The following is a 9,535-nucleotide window of genomic DNA, read 5'->3' on the forward strand; positions in this document are numbered from 1 at the left end:
ATGATTGGTGGGTTGCTACCCGCACTGAGTTGGAAACTGCTGGGAATGCTGAGATTACTTGGGCTGTGTTCAGAGAGAGATTTCTGAGGAAGTACTTTCCAGAGGATGTCAGAGGAAAGAAAGAGATAGAGTTCTTGGAATTGAAGCAGGGTAACAGGTCTGTTACGGAGTATGCTGCTAAGTTCACAGAGCTGTCAAAGTATTACACTCCCTATAGTGAGGCTGCTGGAGAATTTTCGAAGTGTGTGAAGTTTGAGAACGGGCTGCGTCCCGAGATCAAACAGGCTATTGGATATCAGCGGATCAGAGTGTTTTCTGACTTGGTTGACTGTTGCAGGATTTTTGAACAGGATTCCAAGGCTAGAGCAGAGAGCTATCAGCAAAGGGTTGATAGGAAAGGTAAGAATCAGATTGATCGTGGGAAACCGTATGCAGCTGACAAAGGTTTCCAGAGGCAGAGTGGGATGAAGAGGCCTAGTGGGGGAGACTCCAGTGCCCCTGCTAAGTGTTACAGATGTGGTCAGGCTGGACATCGTATCCATGAGTGTACCAGTAATGAGAAGAAATGTTTCAAGTGTGGAAAAGGTGGTCACTTGGCTGCAGACTGCCGGTTGAAGACTGTGACTTGTTTCAACTGTGGAGAGATGGGTCATATCAGTCCACAGTGTCCTAAGCCGAAGAAAGAGAACCAGTCGGGAGGCAAGGTTTTTGCTTTATCGGGTTCTGAGACTTCTGCAGATGATCGTTTGATACGAGGTACGTGTTATATTAATGGCTTTCCTCTTATAGCTATTATTGACACCGGTGCTACTCATTCCTTTATATCTTTGGATTGTGCTGTGAAACTTAAGTTAGAGATATCTGAGATGCTGGGAAGTATGGTGATTGATACTCCTGCGAAGGGTTCAGTGACTACTACTTCGGTTTGTTTGGATTGTCCTTTGAGTATTTTTGGTAGAGACTTTGGGATAGACCTTGTGTGTCTTCCACTAGTACAGGTTGATGTTATCCTGGGTATGAACTGGTTGGTGTTTAACCGAGTCTATATCAACTGTTTTGATAAGACTGTGATTTTTCCTGAGATTGAGGAAGGAAAGAATTTGTTTCTATCTGCAAGGCAGGTGAATGAGGCAGTAGTAGATGGGGCAGAGTTGTTTATGCTGTTAGCGACTATGGAAGCTAAAGATAAACTGGTGATTGGTGATCTAGCTGTGGTGTGTGATTTTCCTGATGTGTTTCCGGAAGAGGTGAATGAATTGCCGCCAGAGCGTGAAGTTGAGTTCTCGATTGATTTGGTACCTGGTACTAGACCGATATCGATGGCTCCATATCGTATGTCTGCTGTTGAGTTAGCTGAATTGAAGAGTCAGCTGGAAGATCTGTTGGATAAGAAATTTATTCGTCCGAGTGTGTCACCGTGGGGTGCACCAGTGTTATTGGTTAAGAAGAAAGAAGGTACTATGAGGTTGTGTGTGGACTACAGGCAACTGAATAAAGTGACGATCAAGAATCGGTATCCTTTGCCGAGGATTGATGATTTGATGGATCAATTGGTTGGTGCGAGTGTGTTCAGCAAGATAGATTTGAGATCTGGGTATCATCAGATACGTGTGAAAACTGAGGATATTCAGAAGACTGCTTTCAGAACAAGGTATGGACATTATGAGTATTCTGTGATGCCTTTTGGTGTAACTAATGCGCCTGGTGTATTTATGGAGTATATGAATAGGATTTTCCATCCGTATCTAGATCAGTTTGTTGTGGTGTTTATTGATGACATTTTGGTGTATTCGAAATCTGAAGAAGAGCATGCTGAGCATTTGAGAGTGGTTTTGGAAGTTCTCCGAGAAAAGAAGTTATTTGCTAAACTCTCTAAATGTGAATTTTGGTTAGAAGAGGTTAGTTTTCTTGGGCATGTGATTTCAAGAGGTGGTGTTGCTGTTGATCCTTCTAAGATAGAAGCGGTATCTAAGTGGGAAGCTCCGAAGTCTGTTGCTGAGATTCGAAGTTTTCTTGGTTTGGCTGGTTATTATAGGAAGTTCATTGAAGGATTTTCTAAGTTGGCATTACCGTTGACGATGTTGACTAGAAAGGGGCAAGCGTTTGTTTGGGATTCGAAATGTGAAGAAGGTTTCCAAGAGTTAAAGAGAAGGTTGACTACTGCTCCTATTCTGATATTACCGAGTTCGTCGGAATCGTTTGAGGTTTACTGCGATGCTTCATTGTTGGGTTTGGGTGGTGTGTTGATGCAGAACAAGCAGGTTATAGCTTATGCTTCGAGACAACTGAGAGTTCATGAAAGGAACTATCCGACACATGATTTAGAGTTGGCAGCGGTGGTTTTTGTTCTGAAGTTGTGGAGGCATTATTTGTACGGATCAAGATTTGAGGTTTTCAGTGATCATAAAAGTTTGAGGTATTTGTTTGATCAGAAAGAGTTAAATATGAGACAGAGGAGATGGTTAGAATTTCTGAAGGATTATGATTTTGGTTTGAATTACCATCCGGGTAAAGCAAACGTAGTAGCTGATGCATTGAGTCGGAAATCATTGCATATGTCTATGTTAATGGTTAAAGAGTTGGATTTGATTGAGCAGTTTAGAGATTTGAGTTTGGTGTGTGAGAGTACTCACAATAGTGTTAAATTGGGAATGTTGAAGTTGACGAGTAATATTTTGGATGAGATCAGAGAGGGTCAGAAATCCGATATGCTTTTGGTTGATAAGTTGACTTTAGTGAATCAAGGTCAAGGTGGTGAATTCAGAGTTGATGAGAATGGTGTTTTGAAATTTGGTAATCGGGTGTGTATTCCGGATGTTACCGAACTTAAGAAGAGTATTCTGGAGGAAGGACATCGTAGTGGCTTGAGTATTCATCCTGGAGCTACAAAGATGTATCATGATTTGAAAAAGCTATTTTGGTGGCCGGGAATGAAAAGAGAAATTGCGAGTTTTGTTTATGCCTGTTTGACTTGTCAGAAGTCGAAGATTGAGCATCAGAAGCCGTCTGGGCTAATGCAACCGTTGGCTATTCCAGAATGGAAGTGGGATAGTATCAGTATGGATTTTGTTTCGGGTTTACCAAGGACAGGTAGGAATTTTGAAGCTATTTGGGTGATTGTGGATAGATTGACGAAGTCGGCTCATTTCATTCCGATCAGAATGGATTATCCGTTAGAAAGATTAGCCGAGTTGTATATTGAGAAGGTTGTAAGTTTGCATGAGGTTTTTCATGTGTCTCAGTTGAGGAGGTACATTCACGATCCGTCGCATGTAGTCCAAGTAGATGATGTACAGGTGAGAGATAACCTGACTGTTGAAACGTCACCTATGAGGATCGAGGATCGAGAGTTGAAGCAGTTGCGGGGTAAAGAGATTGCCTTGGTGAAGGTAGCTTGGGGAGGACCAGCAGGTGGCAATGTGACTTGGGAACTGGAGAGTAAGATGAAGGAGTCTTACCCAGAGTTGTTCGCTTGAGGTATGTTTTCGAGGACGAAAACTCTTTTAGTAGGGGAGAGTTGTAACACCCCGATAATAATAAAATAATTGTTTAAATTGAATTAATAATTTATTTATTAATTTAATTAAATAATTGGAAATTTTATTATTATTATTTTTGGATTATTATTATTATTCGGAAAGTATATAAGTTGGAATTTAGAAAAAATCCCATTTTTTTTGGTAAAAAGGTTATTTTCACGTAAAAAGGGAAAAGAGGCAGAAAAGGGAAAAGGGCAAAAAGCCAAAGAACGAAGGTTGAAGGAAGGGAAAGCTTGGAGCTCAGAGACTGCCGGATTTACTCAGGTAAGGGGGATTTATCATCGTTTGATGGGTCTTATGGGATAGCATGTAATGGGTAGTGATGAACCTCTGAATTTGACTCTGATTGAAATGACATGTGATGAATTTGTGAAATATATTGATGAACGAAAATTTGGATGATAATTGATGAAATCGTAGGAATTAGAGGTAGTAAGGTTAGCGGTTTGAGAAATTGAATGTATCTGAGTTGTAATTGATAAAACGAACGAACGTGTATGAAAAATTGGACTGTGAGAGGTTGGATCTGAAGGATCTCGTAGCAGAGAAAACCCATAGCAGATCTGGAAAACTGGATTCTGGTCATACGCGTATGGCACTAGGCAATACGCGTATGGGATGGCTTGAAAATGGGGGGTTTTGGCGCTGGTACGCGCCATACGCGTGTGATACGCGTATCCCTGGAGTGGTACGCGTATGGTGTATGCCATACGCGTATGAGTGAAAGAGATGAGGTTTTGAGCGTGAAAGCGTCTCTGTTGGTACGCGTATGAGGATGTGGTACGCGTAGCATACGCGTATGAGACAGGTGATACGCGTATGGGCTGGGCGAGGAAATGCGCAATACGCGTATGAGAGTGGGCAGTACGCGTATGGGCTTGGTCAGGTTTGGGCAATACGCGTATGGGCATAGGCGATACGCGTATGGGCAGACTGGTGGTTTTTCTGAACTGTTGTTGTGCAGTTTTTGATTGTTTAGGCTGAGTGGTGTAACTTAGCTGATGTATGACGTAGTAGGGATCATTTCCCGTTGTTTTGAGTAGTATAGGTATTAGTAGAGTGTGCTAATACTGTGTTTGATTATGCGGCATGATATGATATGCTTTGTGGTAAAATGTGTTGATGATGTGTGATAAAATGCATAATGCTGTGAATGTATCAGTTCTGTATGCATTTGTGAATAGACTGCTTTATGGCTTAGAGTGTGAGCATATGTCTATTCTTGAGTTGTTGTTGTTGTTGCATTGCTAGGTGATTAGCATGCATATTGTGGCCCATTTGGGGTGGTAGCTAATTCCCATGGTGAGGAATTAGTGAGTAAATCATTTTGATTGTTGTTGATGTTTGCATGCTAGGTGATTAGCGTGCATAGCATGGCCCATTTGGGGTGGTAGCTAATTCCCATGGTGAGGAATTAGTGAGTGAGTCACTATGTCTCAAATGAGTGGGACTAGTGAGCTTGGTAGCCGTGCCTGGATTTGGACGGTGAGGTTGAACTATATGTTCACAAAATAGTCGGTACCGCATGCATGGAGTCTCATTGCATAATATATGTATGGCGTGTAATATGAATGGATGTATTCCAATATTACACGTGTATTTGTGGTGGTATTGTTGTGTTGTTATTGAGTATGATGTTGAATTAATATGCTGTTCCTGAATGTGTGTTTTGATTAGGGTGATGGAGTGTGTTGAATCACTTAATATAACATGATATTTTATAATACTCATTATATTGATTGAGGAACTCACCCTTACAACTATTTTTCAGGTAACGAGCAGTGAGTTGAGTAGAAGCTAGTGCTACGGAGTCTAGTGTCGTCCGTAGTGGGTCATGCTCTGGTAGATGTAACATCGGGAGGGGATGTTTGACTATGTTTTAATTTAGTTGTTGATCAACTTACATGTAATGTAGTACATGATTTGAATGTCGATGTTTTGTATCCGCTGCGAATTATGCAAAAGAGTCTTATTTTGATTGAATAAATGAGCATGACAGGATATTTTGATAATTGTTGTGAAATGATTGTGTGACACCCTTCGGGGCATAATTACTCTGATTGATATGTTATTATTTTAATTAAATATTTTGGGGTATTTAGAAGGGTGTTACAGGGGCAGTATATGGTTGTTGGTGGTATGGGTCATACTCTTGGTTTTATGTTTGGGTGTGTGGCATAAATTGGTTGGGGGGTTAGGTGTATGTGGTTTTGTAATCATGTTCGATTGGTTGTTGGGTGTACCTGGTATGGTGATATTGTGAGGTTGGTTGTTGGGTTTGGGTGGATTGACAATGTTGTTGGATTTGATAATGTTATGGGGTTGGTTATTGGGTGTATGATGACGAAGCTCGGTGGCGTGGGTCAATAAAATACTTCGGGTCAGACAATTTTTTTATCAATGTAACCGACCCATATCATTTCATATAATTTCGATATGATCTAGCATTTTGCATGATATGTTTGTTTATGATTCGTTGATGTCGCTGCTTCCATTGATGACACATCTCTATATAGAACTCCCTCCAATTGGAATAATTCCATTAGGAATCGACTCTTAGTTGATGCCATTGTCCCAAACACGTCGGAGGGTCTGTGATTTGTTGGTGCATGTCGAACTGCAGTTTGACATGGTCACTCGGGTGCATCTCCACAATAGTGAACTTGATGATTGGTGTATTTGCAGTCCAAACTGCAGCATCCTTAGGTTAACCTCATGGTCGAGACCCAGATACGGCCTCCGGATAAACTGTATAGAAAAAATACACGATTCAAAGATTTGTAAATTGGTAATATTAAAACTAAATTAACAAGATGGTAAGTTGTTTAGTTGTAATACATCGTCTAGTCCAAGATGATTTATACGTTTTTGATAGATCGTTATAGCGTGTTGGGGACATTTGTTATAGTTCATCTACAAAATAGACCACCTTAACCGAAAAGAGTGGAAATAAATTATTTACTTACAGTTAGCTGCAGTATAAAGTAAGCAAGTGAAAATAATGAGATAAACTTACTTTATTGCATAGGGGGATGTGAGTCGTTCTCGTTGACGGGGGCAAGAGACGACATTCTCGACCAACTCCATGCTTGAAGCGTAAGAATAAAACGAATAAGTACTCTTTTATGCGTTTTTACACAAAGAACTATACAGATGAGACAAAACAGCTGAACCCCAACTATAAGTTCCTATTTTATTTATGTTTCTTAACAAAGGAAAATACATAATATTTACCGTATTACCAGTAGTTTCAGGAAATAAAAAATTATCAAATAGTAATATAATATAACACTGGGTTTTAATTATTTTTTATCCTTAATCGATTCTTTGGTTAATATCATATTTGAATGGTGTTGTTTAAGATGATTTAGATTAATACCTTGACCCCTTGTTGTGTCTTCAAACAAATGGGCACCCAAAAGTTGTTCGCATATTCCATTATCTTGGTTAACTCTACCATTAACAACCCTACCTTCGATAGTAGACCAAATAACATGTACACGTCCTCTAGTGTGACGGTACATTCACCGAACGGAAGGTGAAATGTGTGTGTCTTGGGTCTTCATCTTTCTACCAAAGCGGGGATAGGTTGGTAATCAACAGAGTATGAGACTATGTTGAGTAAATGGCCAAAATCGGCAGCTCATAAATATGGTTCTATTTATTTTTCGTGTGGGACATATTCATGTACACGACAACAAAATCTATTTGGATCCTAACAAAAAATAGTTAAGAAAAATAATTAATGACAAATTTAGCAATACATTCGAAATAATGACTTACAAACTTCACAATGTTGTTGATAGTTCCTATATGTCTCACCCATGGTTAATCGAGCTATATTCTGGAATGCTTCTGGGTGTTTGTTACTAATGAAGTATATTTTTTAATTGTTTTTTTATATAAATGTGTTGAGATATAGCCATATCAATAGAGGATGAAAACATTCACGTGAATTTTTTTTGCATGCGACCTACCACTCTTGCGCCATAGCCTATGGCGCATGGGCTTACTTTTCTACACATGTGCCAGTAAAAGTGGCATGTCCTAGGGCCATGCATACAATGTCGCGTGGCATACTTGCAAGCTAGGGAGGCTAGACTCGGGTTGGCATGCATACAATGTAGCAGAACACGTGACAAGCCACGTACAATGGTGCCTATGTGAAGAACATAAGGCATGTGCCATTGCCTATAGTGCATGGTTTCATTTTGGTCATGTTATTTGGATCCTATATAAGTGCATGCGTATTCGTTTCAGAACCAACTCACACTGCATTATCACTAAAATACACTACATTTTACAATATGGATCATTCACCACAATACATGATCAATGCTCACATTTATGGTGAGACATATGAATATGACTTATCCAATTTTGATTTTCATACTACCTATGTTACCCTATTTTTCCAATAAATACGCGATCAAAATTTTCACATTTGAAAGAGAGAATAGAAAATAAGTTGCAGTGTGGTCCAGTGGCATAAATCATTTACAAAAATCAAGTCATTTTTGCCAACAACCAAGTCAAAAAATTTCCAGCTAAAAGTCCGAGATGATGAAGATGTTCAAAATATGTTTCTTTGTTATGAAAATTCGGGTTCAACGATATTGATTTCTATATTTTGAGACAATAAATCACTTGTCTCAGATTGTTGATCTGTCATAAGTTTTTTGCGAAATCGACGACGACGAACTATCTGTTGTCTACAAAGTCATAAACTTATGCAATGTGTACAATAATAGCTTTCCGATGGTAGCGAATGAGGATTATTGACCTGAATATCAAAGAGACATTGTTTGGCACAATGCAAATATGCGAAGAAAGAAAAAGGGTCACCCTAACAACACGCGTATTCGAACTGAAATGAATACAATGAACAAAATGGCGAGATTATATAGTTCATGTCGTCAGCCCAAACACAATCATACAAACAATCCCAATGCCGGAGCAAGCTCCACAACATAATTCAATAATCGAATTTTAGTCTTGCATTTTATATGTAATTCGTTTTATGTAACCATTTTATTTGATATTGAAAAAAACATTATTTTCATAAATATCACAACATTCGATTACAACAATTTAAACAACAACTAAATAAAAATTTAAACAACAACAAAATGACAAGGCAAATGAGTACAACGACTAAACAACATATCTATGCGATTACAATTATCAGGATAACTTTCTCTGAACTATGCATCATAATACGACAATCACTGTTCATTTTAACTAACTCTCATATATGATTTTCTCGATTATTGTTGCACACCATAACAAACCTTTGCATTCTTCTGATCTTTTCACCATCTACAATGTCTCCATCTAACTAACGGATCAAGCTCCTCTGAAGATGCTCAAAAGTTTTTGTGTTCTAGAGTCGGATCTTCATCAGAGGCTTTATTGTCGAATAAATCAAATTGACATTTCTTTTGATAATATAACATGACATTTTGAAGAAAAATTGAAGGAAAGAATTAGAAGATGGGTGGAAAATGGTGGGGAGTGAATGACCTGTATATAAAAAAAACAAAAAAAAACACAGGAGCCACATGCAATGACGCATACACCTAAAAGTTGAATACATGCGCCACACCTATTGACTTCTCCCAAGGGCATGCACCATATGTTATGCCGCCTTAGGCCAAAACATGAGTGCATGAGCCACTGCCCGTGGCGCAATTGGGGACGATTTTTTTTGTTTGAAACATGATTAGTTTGATATATTTTTTTTATAAAAATATGGTTATTATGTTTTTTTTTAATTTAAAAAACATGGTTATTTTAAAAAAAATTCCACATTTACTATTATTTTTATTTTTAGTTAATTTTAAATTAAATCAATTTTACAATTATTTTCAAATTTCTACCAAACACATTAGTTAAAATAATATTCCAAAAAAATAATAATAATAGAAATATAATTTCAAAAAATATAATTATAAATCTTAAAACAAACCCTAAGAGAATAAAAAATAAGTAGGTAA

Source organism: Lathyrus oleraceus, chromosome 7, assembly GCF_024323335.1.
Source record: "Lathyrus oleraceus cultivar Zhongwan6 chromosome 7, CAAS_Psat_ZW6_1.0, whole genome shotgun sequence".
Taxonomy (NCBI): domain Eukaryota; kingdom Viridiplantae; phylum Streptophyta; class Magnoliopsida; order Fabales; family Fabaceae; genus Lathyrus; species Lathyrus oleraceus.